Here is a 26,168-nt window from a genome sequence, read left to right as displayed (position 1 = left end):
TCCTTTTTCTTTTTAAAATTTAAAGCCAATAGCTTAGAATAGGCTGTATTCATTTGTGGTGTTGATTTTTGGGGATTAATCTTTCTTCTCACCAATGTTAGTCTCTTGCATGAGATGTTGATATTTTTCATCTATTTTTTTCGTACCTGCTATTAACCTTTGAATTATAATCTGGTTTACTTTCCTACCTCTTGCTGAAAGCTAAGTTTGTTACAATCTTTTGCAATTTGCTTATTCCTAAACACAATGTATGATTTTTAGCCATTCCTTAACTTGTACTCAGAATCTATATTTGACAATATGAATAGTCTATTTGGTGGACGGCATTGTTCCTTGACCTCCTTATGATCTTCCTTTCTTCCTTTTCCGGTATTTCAATTGAAATTCCTCAATTCTAAGTCAGTTCTTCCCAGTCTGTTGGGATTTGTTTTGTTATTCAAGGTTCTATGCTCAACTCTTCTGTGGTCTCATTCTGTGACTGCCTCTAGGAAGACTCATACCTTTCCCTGGCTTCAAACTATTTTTATGCCACCTACTACAAATTAAACTCCCACTGTCACAGTCTATTCTATGTTGCTATAACAGAATTTAAAAGCAACAACAACAACAACAACAACAACAACAGGCAATTAGTAAAGAAAAAAAATATTTCTACAGTACCTGAGGTTGGGAAGTCCAACAACAAGTAGCCAAAATCCAGTGATAAATTTTCTTCTGCATCATAACATGGTGGAGGATATGACAGGACCACAGAGCATGAAAGTGTGTGTGTGTGTGTGTGTGTGTGTGTGTGTGTGTGTGTGTGAGAGAGAGAGAGAGAGAGAGAGAGAGAGAGAGAGAGAGAGAGAGGGAGGGAGGGAGAGAGAGAGAGAGAGATCGATCCTGAGGAGTCAGACTTCAACAGTCTTTTATAATTGGCCCACTCATGGGATAATGGTATCAATAGATTGAGAAGACTGGAGCCCTCCTTTGCTAATCCCCTTTTAAAGGCCCTAACTATAAAACTTTTACAATGGCAATTAAATTTCAACAGGAGTTTTGGAGGGACATTCAAACCATAGCACTCCTCTTTGACTCCACATAACTAAAAGTCTTTAAAGGCACTAGGCACTAGATTCCTAGAGAATGTATGTTCATTTAGGTGCCTTCCGACTCCTCAAATATTAAATCAAAAAATAAATTAATATTTGACTTTCTTTGCGAGATGAGTTGTAAATTTAAACCACTTCATCTTTGGTGATATTTTTGCTTCTCAAATATCCTAATCTAAAATCACTAATTTGAGCAAATAATATTTTATCTGAATGGAATTAAAGCCATAAAACGGGAATATCCTGAGCTCACCCCTATTCCCATCCGAACTTCTGACCATATCATCTCCAATAGCTTTAATTTTGCATTTTAAATAGCTCTTGAAAATCTCTACTTATTTTCATATTCCTTAATCTCATCCCACCCTGCTCTTATCATTTCTAAATTATTACAATAGCTTATTAGAATACAGACTAAACTTTTTTGTTTGTTTGCTTTTTTTTTTTTTTTATGGTTCTGGGAAATGAATCCAGGGCTTTATGCATGCTAGGCAAGTGAGCTACCACTGAACTGCATCTCCTGCCCTGAAGTAAAGTTTTAAGTTGTTCTAGGAGCCTTAAGGTATGTAAGATATGGCTTTCCTCCTCCATACAGACATTACTGGTGGACGTCATTGTTCCTTGACCTCCTTATGATCTTCCTTTTCTCATTCTATAGCCAGAGCGACTATTATAATCTCACTATGCCAAGTTCCCTCATTGAAATTCTTTGCCTGTAAAATCATGTAGGAGCTTAAAACTCTTCATTCATTCTTCAGGTATACTTTATTTAGCATTACATTCTTTGGTGTTTCATTAACAATGATTTCAGTGTGTCCAATTAGTGACCTTATTCACCCCCTAGTATAATGTAGAACTCACTGTTCTCCTAGTGTTTACATCCTGACTTTCTTCATGCTGTACCTTTCCCTGAATCCCTGAGTATATTTGAGTTCATAACTCTTTAACAAGTATGTACTTTCAGTGTTGTTTCCATGGTCTTTCATGAATTTTACCCTTATTTACTCCTACTTCTGTTGAGCTCTTGGCCTATTTTACAATCCACTTAAAATCGCATCATTTTTTTTCCAAAAGCATGCACTAGTTTAAAATGCTGTGCTCTTGCATATGCAGATCCCTCTGTCTTGAAGGCATACTTACTTCTCTATATACTTAATGAATATCTATTTATTTTAACATTCATATTAAATGTCTTCCATAAACATTTTGTTTTCACCTCCGATAAGTCACCACTAATTTCTTACTGCTACTACCATACCAAAAGCACACTTCTAATTTAGTCTCACTACCATTATCATGTTTTAAAAAATATATATCTGTACTTGAAAAAAAACACAAGAGTTTCTGAATTTCTTCTACTTGCAGTGCTTAGCAGAATGCCAGATAAATAGAAGGACTCAGGGAAAAAAACATCTGATTAGATAAAATATAAATGGATCATTCCACATCTCTGTTTGCTAAAATAAAAACAAAACCTTATTATTTTAGTTACTTCTTCAAGCTACAGAAACACAGTCCCCAGATTTTTTGAAAAAGTTTAAAAATCATCTTTGTAGAATCAATTTATAGTGGATTTATCACAACCACATCACTCCTAGTAGGAATTCTAAGTGCAAGGATAAATGCCCCCTATTAAATAACTCAAGTGTCTTTAAAAATTGAACGTATCCAGCAGGAGTGAGTAATTATTTAAAACTCTTCAAAAATGTGGGCCACAGACCAATTTAGTATGTCAGGATTTTACAACTTAATTGGACTCAATGCATAGAAAGAAAATCTTAGGCCCTTTCCCAACAGCTGTTCGCTGATGAAGGAGTCATATGGCTATCATTTGCATTGTTAAAATGGTGTCTCTTACAGCACTGAATGGGATCCAACTTTACGACTTCCAGACACATTTTTATCGTTTTCCCCACAGGAAACATTATACATATCACAATAAATACTCCACCTTCCACATTTGACTATTAACCAGGAAAAGTGTAGATTTACAATGGTTGTCTAAACAATTGTTTCTTAATTAGTTACCTGCTTTGTGTGATTTAGCTTTGAGCTTGCGTTTTACTTAAGAAATAATGTTCTGTGCAGTTTTTCTTGACTTTATATAAAAGCAGGGAATTAGGTAAATTGAAAAATGCTCTGTGGATGATGTGTGCAATACAATAAGCGAACATTTGCTGGTGCTTCTTAAGTGCAAAAGACAAGATTCACTTTGGAGAATAAAAATGAATATAATCCTTCTTCTTAAATTTATCTGGAATCTGATTGCTTTCTTTTGCATCAATTGCCTTCTCTTTTTAGGCCAATTTAATTTCCTGCTTGGACAACTGCCATACTCTGCTGACTGGTCTCCTCACCAATTCTGGTTCTCTTTTAATCCATTATCCAGTCATCACAGTGTCCTCCTTAGGACACTATAATCATTATTAAGGTGTCCAGTCCACAACCAGAACTCCAAGTCCTTGTCAGATTTAGTTACTTCTCCTTTTCTTTGAACTTGTCTTGATGTCCTTTTTCTTCTTCTCTGGGAAGTTCTGCCATATTGGCCCTGCAGCAATTCAGAGAACTAGAAAGAAGTTGGTTGAGTAAACAGAATGGATTGAACCATTAGTGTGAAGGTTAATTAGAATAAAAGTTCTTTTTAAATGATCAACCTGTGGAAATTAGTTGAAAAAAAAAACATAGAAGCAAGAATTTTTAAAAACCACAATCTGATTATCATGATGGGATGAAAATGTTTTCAATCTAAATTATACTTCCATGTATATTAAAATAAATCATATTAAAGTAATTGCTTCTCTGTGTATGTATGTATGTGAGTGTGTGTGTAGATTTGTGTGTGGTGTGGGAGATTAAAAACAAGACCTTGAGCATGCCAGGCAAGTGCTCTATCACTGAGCTACATTCCCAGCCCAATTGTTGCTTCATTAACAAAAGACTATTATAAATGGTTATAACTAACTATAATAATTTGTAGGATCTTAGTGATCCTTGAGAATTAGTACCCTTCTTCACAGAGAGAGTCCTAAAATATTGCCTGAGAAGAAAGAGGCATGGAAGAAGATTCACACTTAACCTCATGTCTGATCAGTGCTCAGGTATTGTGTAAGAGCCAACTGGATCTTCTCCCTGCATACCACACTTATTATTAACCTTTCTGACTCAAGCTTTCTGTAGATCTTCAGTGCTTCTGATGGGAAAGCATCTGTCTGAGCAAAAAAAAAAAAAAAAAAAAAAAAAAAGGAGAACTGAGTCCAACATGGTAAATTATTCTTTCTTGATTTCCCAATAGGTAACTGTTGGGTGAAAAATTTTGCATACATTTTTCATATATCCACATGCTCATGGCCTTCTCAGCAAAGAACATCTTTTTTACTTTTTTTGTATCAGAGCTTCAATCCAGGTGTGCTTAAATATGGAACCACATCCCTAGACCATTTTTAAATATTTATTTAGAGACAGGGTCTGAGTTTCTTAAGGCCTCCCTAAGTTGCTGAGGCTGGTTTGAACTCACAATCCTCCTGCCTCAGCTTCTGAACCACTGGGATTTTAGGGGTGCACTACCATTCACCGCACCTGGTCTTATTTTTTTTTTTTTTAATTTTGAGACAGATTCTCAGTAAGTTGCTTAGGGCCTTGTTTAGTTGGCTAAGGCTGTCTTTGAACTTTTGAACTTCCTGTCTCAGCCTCCTGAGCTGCTGAGATTTACAGGTGTGCATCACCATAAATGGCATGACACCTGTGAATAACAAATATTGGGATTTCACCTCTCTAGATAGGCCTCCCCAGAAATATCCTACTATAATATTATAAAATCTTCTCTTTCTACTTCCTGGAAATATTTCCTTTCATTTTAGTTTTATGAAAACTCTATCATCTCTATCTCTACCATTCTTTTTCTCTCTCCCTTCTTCTCAGAGTCAAGAAGAATGTGTGCACCAGCAGTCCTATAGAAACTTGGAGTCTCCCCATGACAGGTGTCTCCCTTGTGATGTCTATATCACCTCACACAAAGGGAGTCCTTGATCTTCATCCTATCACCCTTTGGGAAATGGAGTGTGGAAAACTAAGGCAAGATGCTTCTTGACTTTTCTTTGTTACTATGAAAACTGATCTGTTTTTTTGTATCAATGATTTTATGTCCACCCCCGCCCAACTCTTGCTCTTAACTTAAAACAAATTATTTCAATTCCCCAAAGGTGGAGAGTAAAAAGTTGGGAGAGATACACAATGTACTCAGGAACAGCTCTTTTTTTCTGGTAATTGAAATCTGAGAAAAGATGTTTTCCCTTTTTGAACAATGATGCTGATGGTAATACAGATACTATGAAGAACAGAAAAATAGCACTTATCCTTTGTTAAATACTATGATCTCTTACCATGAACTTTACCACTGTTATCTAACTTAACCCCTAGCAATTTCATGGGAAAAGTATTTTTATCACTTTAATTTTATAGAAGAAGAAATTAGGGTTCAGAAAGGCCAAGAGACTTGTCCCAGGTCATGACAATATGTGTAAAAATTAGAAAGAAGGTCCAAGTCTGCCCAACAAAGAAATCATGCTCTTTTCTATTAATTAATAATGATATCACCATGAAAATCAAGATTGTATCAGCCCTGCTTATCACTAAATTTACATACATTGCCTAGTTCCAGCCCCTGAAAGTGTATTGCCTCTCCTGAGGCAGCTCACAGCTGGATATCTTGCTTTCCTCAGAGTGAATTAAAGAGAAAGGGAGACATTGCCCCATGCAGAAGGCACAACTTGTAACTTAAGCATGGGAGTATCATGTCATCATTTTTTGCTGAATTCTAATTGCAACTATCCAGATGTATCCCACACTCAAAAGTTTGGGATTGATTGACAGAGTGGGAATACAAGGAAACAGGGATCCTTTGGAGCCATTTTAGAAGCCACCTACTGAAAAAGGTGGTGAGAACTTCGCTTCAAATTACTGGCAGGATGTAGTTCCAGCTGCAAAGCATAAGCTGCTTTCACTCCTAGGTTATCCTTCTGTGCTCTGCTAGAGAGAGGCAGAGCTGTGTGTTGCCTCCAGGCAGTTCTCTGTGATTTCACTTTCATAATGAACTTGGACTCCCCAATTTTACTGCCTTACCTGTTCTTTCCTCTATAGGCACCCTTCCTGGTGTTTTGAGAAAAAAAAAATTGTTAAGAAGTAACAAAAAAGTTTGAATGCACAAAAATCCTTGACTTTTTAACTAAATTTATCCTCCCACATTATTGATAGTTTTATATATATATATAGTTTCTAGTTTGTGTTTGTCAACTTTTCATCACTGTGACAAAATACCTGAGAAAAACAACTTAAATGAAGAAAGATTTATTTTAGCATATGCTTTCAGAGGTTTCTGTTAATGGTTGGCCAGTTCCATTTCTCTGGGGCAGAGGTGAGGCAGAGAACTGTGGCAAAAGAGAATAGCAGAGAAAGGATTCTCAACTCATAGAAGTCAGGAAGCAGAGGCAGAGAGAAAAGACTGAGGGCAAATTATAGTCCCCAAGAGAACACTCCCACACTTGCTCCCTTCAACTAGGTCCTACCTCCCCAGATTTTCAGTATCTCCCAATCGTCTATTCAAATTATCAATCCATCAATTGATTAATAAGCTTTTGATCATTATCATGATCCAAGCACTTCCTAAAATCACCTCCAACACTGCTATGTTGGGTACCAAAGCTTTATCACATTAGCCTTTTGAGGATATTCCAAGACTGAAACCGTACTGTGAATGCACACATACATGTGTACTTGTGTACATGTGAAATAAGCTCGGAATACTGATTTACATGAAATTACACAACATACTTTGCATTTGAGAACCTTTAACATGGTCCTTCTCCTGTAAATAAAAGTTTCAGCCTGTATTTATTTACATTTTATTTTCCAGAATATTTATTTAACAAGATATATACTTAGGACCAGTATATGATTTGCTTTGATCTTTATTTTTCTTTTTGGTATCCAGCTACAAAAAAAAATGCTCTTTTTAAAATTTGTTCTAATGAGTTATACATGACAGTACAATGCACACTGACACTTCATACATAAATGAAGTATAACTTCTCATTCTTCTGGTTGTACATGTAGAACTATACTGGATGTGTAGTCATATATGTACATGGTATAATAATGTCCAATTTATTCTACTATTTTCCCTACTCTCATGCTCTTTACCCAACAAAAATAACAAAAGTTAAATAAGATAAATATAAAATTGAAAGCACTCAGTGGAAAAACAGTTCTTCAGCTTTGTGGATCAAGTTCACTGTTTCCTTTACTTCTTGCTTTTAAATGGGAGAACAAACCTTATGCAATCTAAAGATGGGTAATTCTGGGAGCCCAATTATGTTGGTTTTGAATAAATTACTAAAATCCAGTAATATATGCTAAATATTTTTAAAACTCTGAAGAATTTGGAAGAAATTATAAATTAACACAGGTTTATATGCAGCAAGGAAAAAAAAATACTAATCAGCCTTAAGTCCTAGACAACTTTAGGCAAAACTCATAAAAAGAGACTGGAAGATAGTCATGAAAATCAGATTTGTGTAAAATGGCCAACCTTTCTTTGAAAAAGAAATCAAAATAAAATTTGGACTTGTTATTCACTAAACTTCAACATATAAAAGGCTGTGTAGTCTATTATTGTTGTTGTTGTTATTATTATTATTATTATTATTATTATTATTATTATTATTATTATTATTATTTTCAATGATTTCTAGACTATTTTCCAGACCTAGGATTCTTCTAAAATATTTAAGATTTAATTATCCTGTGGACTACATTTCCTCAGAATGTCAATGACTATAAGAGGAGATGAGGTTTCATGCAAATCTTAATTACATTTATTTTCAGGGACTAATCTGATCATTTTGATAAAATGCTAATAACCTCAAAAGACAGAGGATAGCAATGTTTTACTGCACTTATTCTGTATAAACTAGCCATTTTATCTATGTAAATTATTATGCTTGATGTATGAATAGGAAAGATAAAATATCTATTTTTAAGAAGTCCACAGGTCAAGTAAAACAAGATATATACACATATAACTCTAATGCAAGAAAATTTTCTGAATCAAATCAAATGGAAGGTTTTCATATCTAAAAAGTTGATAGCAAATAAATAAATACATTTTCCAGCTCCCTCTTCTATTCCATGGCAACTGTACAGAATGCACTTTATTAGTTTTAACAGGTATATAATTTTGTGTGTGAAATCTTTGTATTTTTCTATATTTGAGGTCAAGTGATCTGAAACCTGAGAAAATTTATTTTTCCTTTTCTAATTTGGTTAACTTGTATTTTTTTTCTTACCTAATTTTTCTTTCTGGGACTTCCAATAATATATTGACCACTTGTTTCTTATCTTAGAGGAGTTTCTTATTATTATGTATTACTAGCTGTGGGCTTTTATGTGTGATTTTTGTTATGTTGAAGTATATTCTATGTCTAATTTGTTGAGTTCATGTTATGAAAAGAAGCCGAATTTTGTCAGATGCCTTTTCCAGGTCCATGTGGTCACCATACGATTTTTATTCTTTATTCTGTGAATGTCTCTTGTTGCATTTACTGATTTGCATATTTTGCATCCTCCTTGTATCCCAGGGATAAATCACACTTCACCGTGGTATATGATCCTCCTACATAGTGTTATATTCAGTTTCCAGAAAATATCTTAATTAGCATTTTGGTGGACAAAATAAGAGTCTTTGTGTCTGACCTGTATGAGAACTTTAATACCAAATATGCAATTGCACTATATAATGGTGTAAGACCCATACACAATTTCCTCCTGCTGTACCAGTGAAACAGAACACTGCTAGTATTCTGGTAGTGACTCTGGTGCACAAGAAGCAGAAAAGGAGTCATAGGGGGGCAGACATAGGGAGTTTACTGTGCAACATGATGATACTAAGTGTGTCACTGAAAAATGATCAATAAGGATATTCTTGTGATAGAGATGATCAATGAATTTTATTTACCTACTTATATATTTTATTTTGGTGGAACTGGGAATTGAACTACATGGAAATCTACAGCAGAATTACATCTCATCCCTTTTTTCATTTTTTAATTTTGAGATAGGGTCTTCTAAGTTGCTGATCCTGGCCTGGATCTTGGAATTCTCTGCCTCAGCCACCCAAGGAACTGGGACCACGGGCATGTGTCACTGTGCCTAGCTAATGATTTTTAGAGTTATAAGTTGTTTCTTCCTCCTTATACTTATTAAAATTATCACAATACAACCTTTAGACTGCAAAATATTAATAATAGCATGATACTGATAGCTATGTTTATGTTAGAGAGTAAAGAAAAAGCTGATCCAAAATGGGTCCCTACAGAGGAATGGAAGGCAAGTTTCAGAGATGATAAAACAATTCTTGTGAGCTAGGAAATTGCAGAAAAGTAGACTGTAAACACTCAAGAGGGGGATTCCTCCAAGTCCACTTCCCCAGGATAGAGAAAGGAGATAATTAATTGGCAACCGTTGAGGGAGAAATAGATCATACAATTATATGACATAAGGTTTAAGACATTTTCAAAATGTCTCTTCCTCTTCTTTTTTAGGTGACAGGAATTTGGATAAGTTTAAGAGATTACATATACAAATTGACAATGGTCAGACTATTTGTAAATACAAAACTGTGACTCACAACTGACTTCTCCTGCCTTAGAAACAAATCCTTTTACTTATATAGTAAATAACTCAGGCAGCCAGAGCACTCTAAGTCAAACTTGTAGACCAACAGATTATTATTCCTAATAACAATCTAGAAGCTAGAACTTTTGTAACAATCAGTCCCAAATGGCAAGGACATGATTTATTACTCACAGCTTTCTTAATTTCTGTTTCTGTGAGCAAGTTTGAAAAACCAAAGAAAGACAAATAGGCACTTCTAACTAATCCCGCAGGGTGCCCTTCTTCTAGTTAGCCTACCTACTGCTTCCCTGTTTCTAGAGCCTCCAAAATCAGGGCACGCTTAAAGCCTTTCCTTTTTCCACTCTAAAGATTTCTATTCTTCAGCCTTGCCAATGCACTTTGTGGTGGCTGAATCCTTTGCTACAGCAAGCGTGGTATAGAATTGACTTAACTTAGACCAGTGATTCTCAACCTCTTGCATGTTAAAGACTCCTGGGGACTTTGATCTGTTGCCTAGGGCCTTACCTCTGAAGAACCTAGAGAAAAGCAAGTAATGATGATACATACACTTTAAGTATCTTCCTAGACAATTCTAGTGGGCCTCAAGAGTCCAAAATCTCTGTCTTGAAGGTGTAAAAAAAAAGGGGGGGGGAATGCAGGAAACGGATTAACTTATTTTCCACTGTTGTGTGGCATTTAAAACTTTACAATTCATTGTGAAAACAACAACAACAAGAGAGGTAATCCAGAAATATATAGAATTATCTCTCCTTGGTAGAAATGCTAAGAAATTCCACTTGTTTCACAAATTAGACAAAGGAAACTAATACTTACTTCTAGGTAGTCAAAAGAGTATTGCTTGCTCATAGAAGAGACCCCAAGCTTTCACTCAGACAAGAGGTATTCTTATTTTATACACGCTTTGGGTCAGTTTAAAATATTGTCTTTCAGAGTCACAGATTTTCAAATTTATGAGAGGATTGATACTTAATGCTCTTCCCATTTTACATGATTGTCCTGAAAAATTGATAATCAAGAACAATGGAGGAAATCAGAAACCTTCAAAAGCCACATAATTCAGGATCTGCATAACATCTTATGCCACATGTCTCAGTAGATGCTAGGGTCAGATAAACATCAGATATCCTATTTCTGGGGAGGAAAAAGAAACAAATAACTGAAGCACATATCTGTTGTAGTTTGGGTAAAGACACCAATTCTCAATTATTCAGACAATTGGATATTTTAAGTAGAACAGTCCACAGCACAAATGATTTAAAGTTCACCAGTACTCTGTTAAGTTTAGAATTAAATGAAAAAATATCAGCTTTTGCTCCAAAAACTGCTTACCCATTGAGGTATACTTTGCAAAGCCCAATATATCAGTCAAAGCTATGAACTTTGCTCCATTCTTAATGTCTGTTTCTCAGCAAATGCCACTTTTTCTAAATGTTTTTCACCTAGAATTTTATCTAAAATGGGTTATTGCAATTCACAGGAAGTTAAAGATTCCATGGGTATGATAATCTCACTGCTATTATTTAAGTGAAATTCTCAGAGCTATACCACCACTGAAGTCAGCAGCCAATATGGAAAAAAAAAAAAAAAGTCCTCTACTGGGCCTTGAGTTTCTGTCAGTTCTAATCTTTACAGTTTGTGGCCTAAACTAATAAACTATTGTCCTTGAATACCTTACTTGAAGGGTGATCCTCTGAATGACACACAGGCATATTACTACAATATGTATATTCATTTAATATTTAACATTCCCTTCCTGCATACACTCCAGCAAACACTTAGCATATTGCCTACACCAGTTCTTAAAATAAGGTGGCAGTTTCAGTAATAATAAATGCAATAAAAATATGAATTTTGGTTACAATAAACTTGGATACTTAGAAATGATGGATGTAGGATGCCCCGAATTGAAATACTGAAAATATTTTGTGAGAGGTATTTCTTTTCATTCAAATATCTGTCATCATGAGACACCTCTAACCAGGCAATTTGTAGCTCCTCAAAGTTAAACATCAAATGTCACTCTCCTTAATTCACAGATAGCTTCTAGACTAAACCAGAAGAATAAAACTAAAATGCATAGTTATTGTATTACTTAATTTAAGTGACCTCCAAGAGAGAATTTAAGGTAGGTTAAATGACACCTACTATCTGAGGAGTCTGGCTCTTAGTTAAACATCTCTATGTGAGTTTTCACATCTGACCATAATTGAGTACAAAGGCTTTCACTGGCAGGCCAAAGAGGAAAATTACCCTCCCAGGCTTGGCATACAGCCCGTGCATTGTGATCTTTGAAGGGGGTTGCAGTGAAGGACTGGTGCCTTCCTGGCTGTTCATGTTCTTTGCATTTACATCTCTAGCCCTGGAGCCTTCTTTCCTAAGTTTCTTTATCCAAGGCTGTGGGCGGAGATCCTGTCAGTTGCTTCTACTCAGGTCTCCTCAATGGTGGTGGTGTGTCAGGGGAGGGTCCCTTGAAGACACTTTTCTATTGCTAACATTCTCCCAGCTCCTTGCTTTGATTGTAGTCCATATAACTGCAAAGCTTTCTTTTGGGGGCTCCTTGAATATTGAGATGATTCCATACTGCACAGATTCACCTGATCCTCCAGTAAAGCTCTGTTCCACCAGGGAACCTGGAGCAAATATATTATTCACATTTAATAAGTAATTACTATGGGTGTGTGTGTGTGTGTGTGTGTGTGTGTGTGTGTGTATGTGTATATATACACATACATATACACATGTAACTATTCCAGACTGATAAAAGCTTTTAGGTGATGGAGACTTCATTCTCAGGGGTTTAGTCCATAATTCAAAGACTAATACATATAAATGGGGGACCAGAAATTAATAATTTGGAGAAACAAAAATAAAATATAGAGACACTCATCACATTCTTTAAGCATCATTAGGTGGTGGTGGTGGTGTTGGTGGTGGTGGTAGTGAGGGCTGCTGCCTGACTTCCTATCAATAGAAAATTTCTTCTGATATGTTTATTTTCAAATCATAAAAAGATATATAAATGATCTTATAAAAAAGAGCACACTTCAGGCTGGGGGGATAAAAGCAGTATACTTGTTTAAGAATAAATTTCTCAGCATGGATGTGGCAGATTTAAGGTCCTGAAACTTCTTGAACCTGAGGCATGCCCATAGTTGTTTTCACAACCCTTGAGTGGAGGGATGGAAAGGGTATCACCATCTAGGGCTGTGTCTTTTTTCTTGGGGTGAGTGAGCCAAGCAGTAGATCTAGTAGAACACACTATTTTGTTAAAGTAAGCAAGGTTTTGTTTTTTTTTTTTTCTTACCAACATTCCACCCAGTGACATTTATTGGCTTGAGGATTGCAGCTCAGCCTAAAACAAAAGGACATGATAATTTCTAAATAAATATTTTTGTATGCACCGTAGAAAGAAAAAAAATTTGGGATCACTTTTTATTAGTAAGAGCCTGACTTTAAGAAAGTATTTTTGGCATTCTACAATTGTGTCTTGAATATTATAAGAAAACACTAAAGGAGTAATTGTTTTGATAGAGGAAGAAGCTCTGATGAGAGAAGAGCCCTTTCCTAAGCCTCAAGCAAGGTAGCAAGAATTTAAGAACATTTTCAGGGTTGTGAATGGAAAGGTGATTAGAGAAGATTGAGAGAGAAGAGCTGGAGAATTTAGAAACAACCTGCCAAGTTATATCCATAACCTATATTCGTCCTTCATTGTTGAAACCCTGGATGAAAATTGAATAAAAACTTTAAAATGGGATTGTGGAAACAGACTTTTCTGTCAAAAGTACAAGCAGTACCTCATAGGTTAGTGTGAATTCAATTTAGGGACTAGAAACAACTTTCCAAAATATATCTGATACTGTGCCTGTATTTATATTCAAATGCAAATATATTTGCTTAGATTTAATATATAATTAATTATGTACTATGATATAATTATATATGCTATATCCATATATTAAATAATATGTAACAAATTGTACATCATCATATTATAATATATTTATTATATAATTAGATATATATATATAGTTGTGTATTTAATCCCTTATTAGATAACATGCCTTTCCTTTGAGTGACAGAAACAAGGGGCCAATTCAGCAAAACTGTACCTAATGACCAGAAGACATGTTATATGGTGACAGTTTTCCAAGGACAGCTACATATATCCATTTCTGTTACTGCTCTAACAAATGAATTCAAATCTATTTCTTTGAAACTTATCATAATATAGTCACAAAGCCTAAAGTCAGGGTATGAACAGGGCCATGTTCTTTCTAGTGGTTCTAGGGGAGAATCTGTTTCTTTACTTTCCCAGCTATTAGAAGCTGCCTATACTCTTTGGTTCATGGACACTTGCTTCATCCTCTAGGCCAGCTGCTTAGTACTTTCCAACTCTTCTTTCAACACTTAACGTCTGCTTTGACTCTTTAGAATTGACCTTCCTGCCTCCTCCTTGTAAGAACTCTTGTGATCATGCTGGTCTCACTCATCCAGGATAACCTTCCAACATGAAAGATTTTTAAAGTGAACAAACCCCCTGTTCAATGTAAATTAGCATGTTCACGGGTTCTAGGATTAGCACATGGGTAGAGAGGCATTATTGTGTTTACCACAGAACTCTGGAGGACTTAATGGGTAAGTCTTATTAAATCAGAATCAAGAGTATGGGCTCCGCATTTTACAACAAAAGTTTACTTTTCTCATATGACACTTTTAGAATCCCTATTAATTACTAATCTATTTCCTAGACCAGTTTCAGTTCTCCTCCTAAAAAAAGACAGGAACAAAGTTAGTTAATTGGCTAAGGTGGGCAAACATTGGGAAACTATTTTCTGCCATTACAAAAGATTATGCTAAGCAATTTAATTAATGTGGGGGATAATTTCAAATACATAGTTATTTTTTGACAGCATCACGTAATTGATGTACTAAAATAATTTGTCATTCACCTCATTTGAAAGCAAAAAATGGTAAAGGAAAAGCAATCTGCAAACTTCATTAAGAATATATTTTCCTCTAAATTAAATTATACTTAATAAGTTATAGGCTTTTTATATAAATATTACTATAAACACATATAACAGATATTTTCATGACAACTCATTAAGTAGGAAAGATGTGCTTATAAACTTATTAAATATTCTCATAATTCGTTTGTTTTTTTTTTACCAGAAAGTTTAAAGTACAAAATATATTCAAGTTAGTACATGACAGTTCTAACCAATAATAATGTCACCTTTAACTCTCATGATAAATTTTTTTGGCTGCCCCACCATTAATTTTACCTACATTAGAACAAAAGTTTAAGATACTTCAATTTGTTGCTTCCTTTTCTACACTCAGTATATGTTGGAAGTGAAAGGGAAAAAAATATGGAATGTGTACAAATTAAAAGGAGATATCTTAAAACAACAAATGTCATGATGGACACAAGTGATTGAAAGCAAAAGGGATCTGAGAAGGATAGAATGGGACTCTTGCTGAAAATGGGGAGAGGACTGGGAGGGAGGATCAGCAGCCATCATCAAACACAACCAGATGCCCAAGAAACACCAAAGATCAAGAAATTGAAAACAAACAAACAAAAGAAACTGATGACAGGGCAGCCAAAGCAAGAGTCAAACCCAAGAAAACTAATGACTTCAGAAAGATGACAGAGGTATTCATCAATGAAACATGAGTAGGGAGCAGTTTATACACACATACATACACACACATACATACACATACACAAGTGAACAAACTACCTGGAGATCTTGAACATGAAAAATATAATATTCTCATTTAAAAAGTGCTGAACTGTAGACAACATAAAACTTACATTTACGTATTTTCTTTCAGTGTATCAGAAAGGAATTGTATAAAGAAAAGTGTATTACAGATATTGAAACAGATCAAGCAAAATTTTAAGATAGGAAATAAAGACTATAGATCCAGGAAATGATTACTAAGAAGGGGGGATTGATTCCTCACACCAGAGACAAAGTATATATCCCAAAGGCTCACCCCCAATGATCCACCTTCTCCAGCCACACCCTTCCTGCCTACAACTATCACTCATTTGATCCCAATCAAGGGATTAGGTAAAGGATCTCATAACACAATCATTTCACAGTCCGGCTGCAGCAAAATAACCCGGGGGGGGGGGGTGACAAGCAACTTGTGTAGATTGATACAGCAGGAGTGGGAGCCGTTTATTGTAGGACAGGAGGTGTATATATACATTACACACAGCTTATCTTAATTAACATAAACTAGATACAGCAGTCAACCAATAAGAAATCTCCACACTTAATGGCTCGCTGGCACCACCTCACAAACCACTCCCCCTGGCAAAATGCCAGGCGCCATCCTGACTTGTTTACAGACTAACAATTTCACCTCTAAACTTTCTTGCATTGTTTCACACATGAGCTTTTGGGGTATACCTCATATGTAAGCCATAACACGTGGGTATCAACTTTTGGAAATGAGGGGTGGAATATGGTTTTGATAGAAGGTGTCCTCCAACAGTTCATGTGTGAGAAAATGCAAGAATTTTCAGAGGGGAAATGATTAGTTTATAAGTGACTTGACCTAATCAGTAGATTAATGCACTGATGGATTAATTGAGCAGTAACATAGCCAGGTTAGGTGTGGTTGGAGGAAGTAGATCACTGAAGCTGTGATCTTGGGTTTTATAGTTTGTTACAGATGAACAGAGCTTTCTCTCCTTCCTATTTGCCATGTCTTGAGCTGATTTCCTCCACCATAACCTTCTGCCATGTTGTTCTACATCATCACAGGCCCAGAGTTATGGAGTCAGCTGACCATGGCCTGAACCTCTGAAATCATGAGAAAAATAAACTTTTCTTCCTCTAAATTGTTCTTATCAGGTATTTTGGTCACAGCAATGAAAAATTGACTACAATAAACTGAAAACAGCAATACAATCAGAAATTAAAAGTGAAGAGTTACTTGGACCTGTGGGGAGGGGAGAATATGCCAATAATTAAGGAATATTGATTTAAAAGATGGAATTCTTTCCACTTTAAATCTGGTGAATTAAGAAAAAAATTAATTCAAAGCTAACAAAATTAAAATAAATTAAAAAAACAAGGCAAATTTTCTTTTAAAAAAGGAAAGCCAATTAGATCATATTGATGACTGTCTTTTCTGGAAAACTCTGAGGAAGACAAAATGTGCAATTTTTTTTATCTTTTATTATTCAAAAGTTGTTACATTAGGCTCTCCTTAGACTAAACTTTAAGAAATACTGCTGCATTCTACATGGTGTGATATTGTGGGGATAAAAGGACAATTTCTCATTAATTCCTTCAAAGCTTAAAGAAATGGATTTAAAATGCTGGCTCTCACAAGTGCTGTCTGATAATAATCAAAGTCTTTACCATGAAGGGTAATTCAGGGATAGCTGGTATCTGAGCAGCTGTGTGAAGGTTGCCGAACTTGTTCATTGCACCTTGCTGAGGACTACCTGTATGTGCCAAGTCAAAAAAAAATAAGATGTAGAAGTAATATTTATAAATTTAAAAAAGTACCCAAATCCCATAGTATTACCTGAAACTACAAAAGCAAATGAATTAGCAGGGTAGCTAAAACTATCTCTAAATTGCTAAAGTAAGATTCATCTCCAAGAATTAGAAGGGGAAGGAGAGTTTAAATGTGAAAAACTACATAAAATAAGCTTCATTTCAGACCAAAAACACATGACTTATGGAAAAACAATTTGATATTCTAATTCTTTTCCTTTTTATTTTATTTTTTAATTAAAAGGGAGAAATTATGGTAGAGCAGTAGGGCTAAGAGAGTTGGGTACCCTCCTTATGTTCAGTATTAGGAGTACCAGTATTCTGTAGCCTGTAGAGTTTAAAGTGCATTCATTGGCTGGTATGATGATTTCTAGGGATTTAAATGCCAGGACTGATTAAGTCACTGCCAAAGCTTTACTCATAAACAATCTGGGCTGGGACAACTGTTTCCCTAAGCATTGCTCTTCAGTATTAGACACACAGGGGAGGAGAACAACTTGTCTTTTTGATCAATAGAGAGGATCAAGTACAGCTGAACAGCAGCCTATTGGACAAACCTGGGCAACATTTTCCTCAAACAAGTCTAACTTGCTGCCTCCTGTGTTCAAGGACCACATGTCCAAATTTCTGAACTGGATAAGATTTCCCTGATGCCTAGAGTTAGGCAAGGGGAATTTAAGACCCTGTTATAGGGATTATTTATGAAGCTCAGTCTGTGGACCACATGCTTCAGATTCATGGGAACATGCTTATTAAATATTCATGTTCCTGAGCCTTACATAAAACCAACCAAATGATGTGAAGTAGGCATATGAAACTCACATTTTAACACATTTCTCATAATTTAGAATCCTAAACTAGAAGAATTTAATTTTAATTCAGTTTTCTTACTACTTCTTTTATCATTTATTATCAAAAAGAATTCTTTTGGATTATTCAAAAGTCATAGATTATTCATTGTAAATGCAAAATAGGTTATCATAGTATAGGGACATTTTCTGAACAGAAGTGATTTAAGATATGCCCTGTGGAATGAAATCACAAATGCTTGGTGTTACAGGCTACCTTCTGTACAATTCTGGGAAGTCATGTAGAGATGTGTAACCTGAGAAGAGCATGTGTTCAGAGTGATAGACACCTAAGGTCCAATCTAATCACCAAGGTTATCTTAGACATGTTAGCTAACACCTTCGTCTTCACTTCCTCATATACCCAAAGTAAATAATAGTTGGCAACTTGTAGAAATTTTAAAGGTATAGTTATTAATGCATTTTAATAATACAAATACATGGGTTTAACTGTGACATTTCCGTATATGCACATATCATGCTTTCATTTTATTCTCCCTTCCTACTACTACCCTCTTTATCCTCGCCTTCCTCCCTCTCTTCCCAGTCCCCTTCCCCTTCTTCAGTAGAACTTGCAGAGTTGGTTTGGAGATTAGTTCTAGTATATTTAAATACATGGTGCACAACATGCATGATTTTCTTAATTTTAATAACTTAGCATGAGGTATGTATTCATATTTTTATCATTTTAAATTAGGGAACATGGTTTAAGTCATGATATGACAAATGATGCAATATTTGAAATAGTAATTATGCCAAAAAATCTTGGTTATACAGTTACTCCATACATTTCTCTGGTGATATATGTAATTAAATTAATGAAATAAAATAATATTTTAAAGAATTTTTAAAAATAGGTACTATGCTAATAATATCTGCAAAAAAAAAAGTGTTTTTCATAGATTTTCATTATGAGTGTCCTGGCACAGAGGGACTTTCCAGTGAGGCGAGATATTTTTATGTGTATATAAAGGCCTATTGAATAGAGCAGATAGAAAAGACTTGAAGTGGGAAGCATATCTCCCCCCTCTCCATTTCCCAGGATAAAATTGTCATTAGAAAGATAATAGTTCTTTCTCTGCCCTACAAGTTTGGAGTGTTGGGACTATTCCTAGAATAGTCCCAATAGTCCCATAGGAATTGCTATGGTCTGAATATTTGTGTCCTCTTGAAAAAAAAAACTCATATGTTGAAATCTTGCCGCACCAAAATGATGGTGGTAGGAAGTAATGTCTTTAGAAGATGATTAAGACAGAGGGTAGTACCATAAAGGAGATCAGTACCCTATAAAGGAGACCCAATAGAGACCCCTCATCTTTTCTACCACAAGAGGACACAGAAAGAAGGCTCTGTGAGCCAGAGAGTGGGTCATCACCAGGTTTCCAAACTGCTGGTGCTTTGATGTTCATCCTTCCCATACTGACAAATAAATTTCTCTTGGTTATAAGCCACATAGTCTATAGTATTTTGAGGTAGCAGCCTGAATGGACAAAGAGACCAGTTTTCTGGAGACTTGCAGTTATGTCGTCGTGGAAGATTATTTTCTATTCTCTTCAAGGATGTTAATTTAGACTTCCCAGGAACAGTTGGAATTTTTCCTTTAGTTTGTATTCTTAACAGTAGTTTTAGTACTCCTAAATATTGATTTTGCTTTTTTATCTTTTAATTTTCTTGTCCTTTTAACTGTCTATGTAAATGTAAGTATTTATGAGTGATATTTTTAAAATATTTTTCCTCTTTTTTTTCTTCTAGATCCTTTGATGTTATTTTTTAGCATTAATATCTTACTAATTAACTATATTTTAAAAATTTGTTTCAACTCAATTATTTTTTACTTCATTTTACTTTATTTATTAATAAATTGCCTAGTATTAATTTTTTTTTTTTTAGTTTTTGTTAAAAAATAGTGCAGGTAGAATACCTGGGTATGTTAAGTTTAGCTCTGATTATTTTGCAGTATAATAGTCCCATATAGTGTTCCTTCAAAGCATTTTGATTTCTAAATAACTATAATTGATGATATAATAGTGTAATCTGACCAATTTTTTTTTCAAAACTCATATTAAACAAGTCAAAAAATCCATCCCTGGGGCTGGGCTGGGGCTGTAGCTCAGTGGTAGAGTACTTGCCTAGCATGTGTGAGGCACTGGGTTTGAATCTCAGAACCACATATAAATAAATTAAATAAAGGTACATTGACAACTAAAAATATGTATATTTTAAAAGCCTACCCCTGTAAGATTTATTAAGACTTATTCTGAATTCTCATGTACTAGGACAGCTTGTAGTTTTCATAGAAGCTTGAAGTTCAATGTCTCTAACTTATAGAATTGCTTTTTATTTAATACATGAAAGCATACATTGCATGAGGAACCAGACTCCCTTTCCTTAGTGTTACACACCTCCACATGCTTCCCAGGCTTACAAATAATGGAAAACCCTTCCAGGAATCATTTATAATCTCATTCTCAGGGGTCATTTCTTATATCCCCTTTGTCTTAGATGCATAATGCATGCAATCTTATGCAATTGAGAAAAATTGACATATAAACAAAATGAAATGTAATTATATAAAAATATAAAATTATTTCAGGCTATCAAGATATTTTTCAAATATTTCTACTTTCTAAAACTAAAGTTATCATTCAATGAATTTGATCTCCAACTTCATTCAAAGTGGTTTAGAGCATGTAGAAAATAACAATGAACTCTATTTTTTAGTTATATAAATCTGGACAGATTATTGTTAAAGTATAAAAAATTTCCATACTCAATTTTACACTATTTTCCACACATAGTGGGAATTATGTTATGCTTTGCAATGCTATGCTATTGGTTTATAAAAACATATTGCTTAAGAACAAATTTATTAACATAATTCTACCTAATGCTACATTTATCTGTCTATTATGATAGGCTTCACTTACATGGGGCAAATATGAAATTGTTGCCACATTTTCAGATATGTTCCAAGGCATATTTTAGCTTGTTCTGAGTGCCTACTACATGAAATGGTACACAGATTTCTTTTCTATTTCTTTATTTCTTTGCTTCTAAGAAAGATTCATATTGATTTGCCTCTTTCTGCACTTGCACTTTTTTATTGTGTGTTTTAAGAACACTAGTGGTAACCTGTATGGCAAGTTAATTAATCAAGCTTTGTGCAGTAAAATATAAGGTTGTATTTTCTGATGTTTAATAGTTCCAAAAATATGATAATGGCACATATTGCATATCATCTCATGGTACACTCCAGCCTCTTAAATGAGGAAATATCACTCTAAGTGTATTTCATACTCTAGAGGGGCCATTTCTTCTTAAAAGGAAGTTTGATGCACAAGTTTTTCTTCCAAAAAGATTTCACCAAAAAATATAGCATACTGAGATGGGCAAAATACAGCTTTTTGCTCTCTATATATACATCATTAATGTCAGCTGTTTAAAAATGGATGTCTCTGAGCCAGTTTCCTGCATGTTTTATGGCTGCAAAAGTGTTTAGTGTGGATATAAGTCAGAATATGATTTGTTCCTGACACCAGATGCTGCCTGTGACGTTATGTGAGGAAAGAATAATGAAGGAAAGCTGCTGCATAGATCCTGTTCATTAGGCTTTTCTTTTTAATCAGGCCACAGTTTGAGACATTCTGCCTAGGCAGTACTGCTTTCATACCGATCCAAGGAATGTCACACTTAGTGGACAGTGAGTATTCCACCTCAGTATCATTTGGGCTCATGAGTGGTTTACAGCTTGCTAATTCAGCATTTGTTTTTATGTTAGAATATGTGCAAGTAATTTGATTCTTGAGATTAATTCAATACAAGAAGAACACTAAAGTTTTCTTGTCACTTGTCAACTTGCCTATTAACAAAACTGAAGAATTGATACATTGAAAAGCGAACACATTCAACTTCTTGAGTTTTAAGATTCCTATTGAAGTAACTGCTAAAAACTGAGACCAGGAGAATTCTTATCTGAAAGCCAGTGAAAAATGATGAAAGGGGAAGAAGATTTGAGCTCAACCACAAAGATTGGTGGGGATTAAGGATAGAAATGGTTTATTTGTAGAAATTTACATATAGCTAAGAAGTTATTTCTTTTTAACATAGTGCTGTCAAATTTGATCCTTTTGCTCAACACCTTACGCCTTACCTGCTTTACAAGGGAGGTCAATCCTGACTACCCTGCACACTGATCATTGCCCTAAGTTTCATTCTTCTTCTGTAGACACATCCAGCTATTCTAACCACCTTGAGGCTCACGATCGCCACTCAGTTATAGTTTGCAGTGCCAACTTTCATCGGGTTATCCTAAATAGCTTACCAAGTGCACTTATTAAATATACATGTCCATACTTCCTCTATTTTTTATTTCTGCCATTGTTGCCTTTTAGATTTAGTATTGACATAAATCTATTCTCTTTCTTCTTAGACTTGTCAATTAACTATATTTAATAAGATACCACAAAAATTAAGTCAAAATTGATAGTATATAAAAATATAAGATTTAATGCCATAAAACTCTTAGAAAATATATAAATAAATCTTTATTACAGTACATTAGGCAATGATTTATTAGATACAAAAACAAAATCACAAGTAAAAAAAGAGAAAAATGGATGAATTGGACTTTATGAAAATCAAAAGCTTTACTAATGCATCTATTAGGGAAGAAAATATTTGTATTCATACATCTTAGAAAATACATATAGAATACATAAGTCACCCTTGTAAATTATTTTTTTAAATGTGACTAATTTAAACAATTGGCTACACACCTGAAAGCCTATTTCTGGAAGGATATACAAATGGATGATAAGCACAAAAATATATGTGAAAATATTTAGCACAATTAGTCCTTAGAATAATGCAGATCAAAACTACAATGAAGTACAACTCTACAAACATGAAGATAACTACAGGGCAGATATTAAGTGTTCCAATGGTGTGGAGAAACTGAAAATTCCTCAAATGTTAAATATAGTGTCACCGTATATCCTGGCTATGTCTTCCCTACTTTTCCTCCTTGCCTAGGTGAATAGATGCCGCAGTCTTGGCTGGGCACAGAATCAGGAGCCACTCAAGCAGGAACAAAACTTTATTTTGAAAAAGCCGCCAATACTCCGTAGGCGCTGGGAAGCCAAACCCGGTCCTCCCACACGGGCGTGTCTGCCGGACCGCCGTTCCCCTGGGGGGGGGGGGGACGGGACCTCCCTGGGAATTTCCTCCTACTTGAGTCCGGTAGCAGGCCAAGGTGAACAGCAGGAGCCCAATTTGCATATGAATGTAAATCTTAACATAATCATATCATCTCAGTGGCTAGCTGGCGTCACTTTACAAGCAAAGGTGCCATGCATCATTTATCTGCTTGTGGCTCCTAGCAAATAGATAAAAATACTGCATATTGAGCATAAAATATCATTAAATTGCCATTTATATTTTACATTTGTTCTTTATTGTCAATGGGATTTCACTTTTCTAAAAATCTAGAGGATCTGTAGAGAGAAAGCATTATTCATCATTGTACCCAGAGAAATAAACAAGAATTTTAGTTGATACATTATGAATGACAGTAGTGGTGTAGACTATACCACTTTGAAGTGAGATCTGCACTCCCTGGTTCACAGAAGCATTATTCACAGGAGCAAAGATATGGAATCAACCTAAGTATCCATCATGGTGCATGGATGAGGGTAATGTGGTATACGTATACAACAGTATTCTTTAACCTTAAAATAGAAGGAAATCCTAAAATTTGTAACCATGTAAATGAAACCAGAAGACATTATATTAAGTAAAACAAGACAGGCACAGATTAAAAAAAAAAAAACAAAAAACACTTGTATGAAAAAGGTAAAAAAATATGAATGCATAGAAATAGAGAGTAAACAATAATTTTCCTTGTTTTGCTTTGTCTGATTTGCACCTTTGGTTTTATTAGTTGGAACGTGTGATACCTTTTAATCAAAATGACACACACTCTATGTTAATGAGCTTTTCCTTGCTGTGACTAAAATACCTGACAAGAACAACTTAGAGGAGAAGAAGTTTATTTGGGGCTCATTGTTTCAGAGTTCTCAGTTCATGCTCTACTGACTCCATTGCTCTGGATAGAACACCATGACCAAAGGGTATGGTGGATGAAAGCTGCTCAGTTTGTGGTGGTCTGGAAGCAGAGAGAGGGAAAGAAAAAGTCATTCCTCCAGGACACACACTCAGGGACTGACCACCTGCAGCCATTCCCCACCTGTCTATAGTTACCACCCAGTATAAATTATTAATAAAATTATTAATTAATCAAATTATTAATAAATTAAATGGACTGATGCATTGATTAGGTTACAGTTCTCACAATCTAAGTGTTCCACCTGTTGCTATATTTTCTTCATGAGCTTGAAAGCAAACTACCTCATAAGCAAACTATAATCTGTGCTTGGCTGAGTCATTACTCTCCCGGTAATATTATATAGGTATCATTGATCCACATGATTCTTCAAATATTTATTGCAAATAAAAAGCTAAAAAGTCAAACAATTTGTTAGTATTTTTTAAGACTGTCTTCAACAGGCTTATTTCCCCTTAGATGTTCTACAAAATATTGCACAATATCTCAAAAATAAAAAGTAATTCTCTTGGTTTTCCATATGACCAGTTAGAAACTCTGCTATTTCTCGCAAGGTCAGAACAGGGCTCCCCCTGCCAGCAAAAATTCTCAATTGTGACACAGCAAAGTGAAATATTTCCACTCAACAGCTGGATGCTTCACTTTAGTTGGTCTCTGATTCATGCAACTCGTAAAGAGGTAATGGGAGTCATAGAGAACTAAGTTCCAATTCCAATTCTTGCCTCATCACCTACATCACCTCATACAAGTCACTTAACTTCTCTGCTCCTTCTTCTGCATAACAGCAATAATATCACCTACTTGGTTCTATGGAATCAACTTAGATAATTTAGGTAGATATCAATTTTTAACAAATTTCAGTTGAATTTCTTACTTGAATGTAACAGTGAGTTTAATAATCTTTCTGCATTTTTATATAGAACTGTTTTTTTTTTCCTCTTTTACCTTTTCTCTTTCATATCTAAATTGTGGTCTTCAGCCAATTACTGGCAGAAAAGTAATCTTGTTTTTCTCTTTAAAAACTTTATATAATATGCAGGAATTAAATTGAAATCAACACAAAAGCAGCTGGTGGAATTAAGATATGCAGAAAGAGAGGAAAAAGTGAGTATATTGCTACCACAAAACTCAAGTTGCTGTGTGTGACTAAACTAATTTCCTAATTTTAGCACTACTGGCATTTTGAGCCAAGTGATTTGTTTTTATGGGGTTCTACCTTGTTTGTTATAAAATATTTAACTTCCGTCATGGATTTTATCCACTGGATAAAAGACAGGCCTTTCTCCATATGGCCATCAGATTATTACTGCCCCAGCAAATGGCTTGGATGAGTCTCTTGGCTACAGAGCAGTGAGGGGATTCCAGGCAGAGTGCACTGGTATTCATGAGTTGAAGAGACAGAGCCGAGATTGCAGGGAGATCACAGCATGTAGGGTTCAAAGACCAGAATACATGAGAAGGGAGACATGTACATAGAAGGAGAACACAGAGAAATTTAAGGGTAAGTCAAATCAGTGAGTTCAATAGATTGGAGATCTGAAGAAATGTCTTAGAGCAACGAAAGAAAGAAAGAAAGAAAGAAAGAAAGAAAGAAAGAAAGAAAGAAAGAAAGAAAGAAAGAAAGAAAGAAGAGTAGAATCTCACTTATTTGAAAGTGAATCAAACATGTAGGCTGAAACCATCAAAGAGAAGTTCAGAAATTAAACAAGATGGAAAATGGCAAGAAAAGCAACACAAAGCAAGTAGCTGGAGCAGGGGATTTGGGACACAAACTGCAGACTAGGTACCATTATAATTAGATTGCATTTGAAGGTCAGAAAAATTTAGATGTTTTCTATTATACTAGAAGTAAATTTTAGAGTCTGGGATGGAAACAAATAAATAAGCCAAT

This window comes from Spermophilus citellus (assembly GCF_964194105.1).
Source record: "Spermophilus citellus genome assembly, chromosome: 11".
Lineage (NCBI taxonomy): Eukaryota > Metazoa > Chordata > Mammalia > Rodentia > Sciuridae > Spermophilus > Spermophilus citellus.
The sequence above is the reverse complement of the archived record's forward strand: the minus strand, read 5'-3'. Positions refer to the sequence as shown.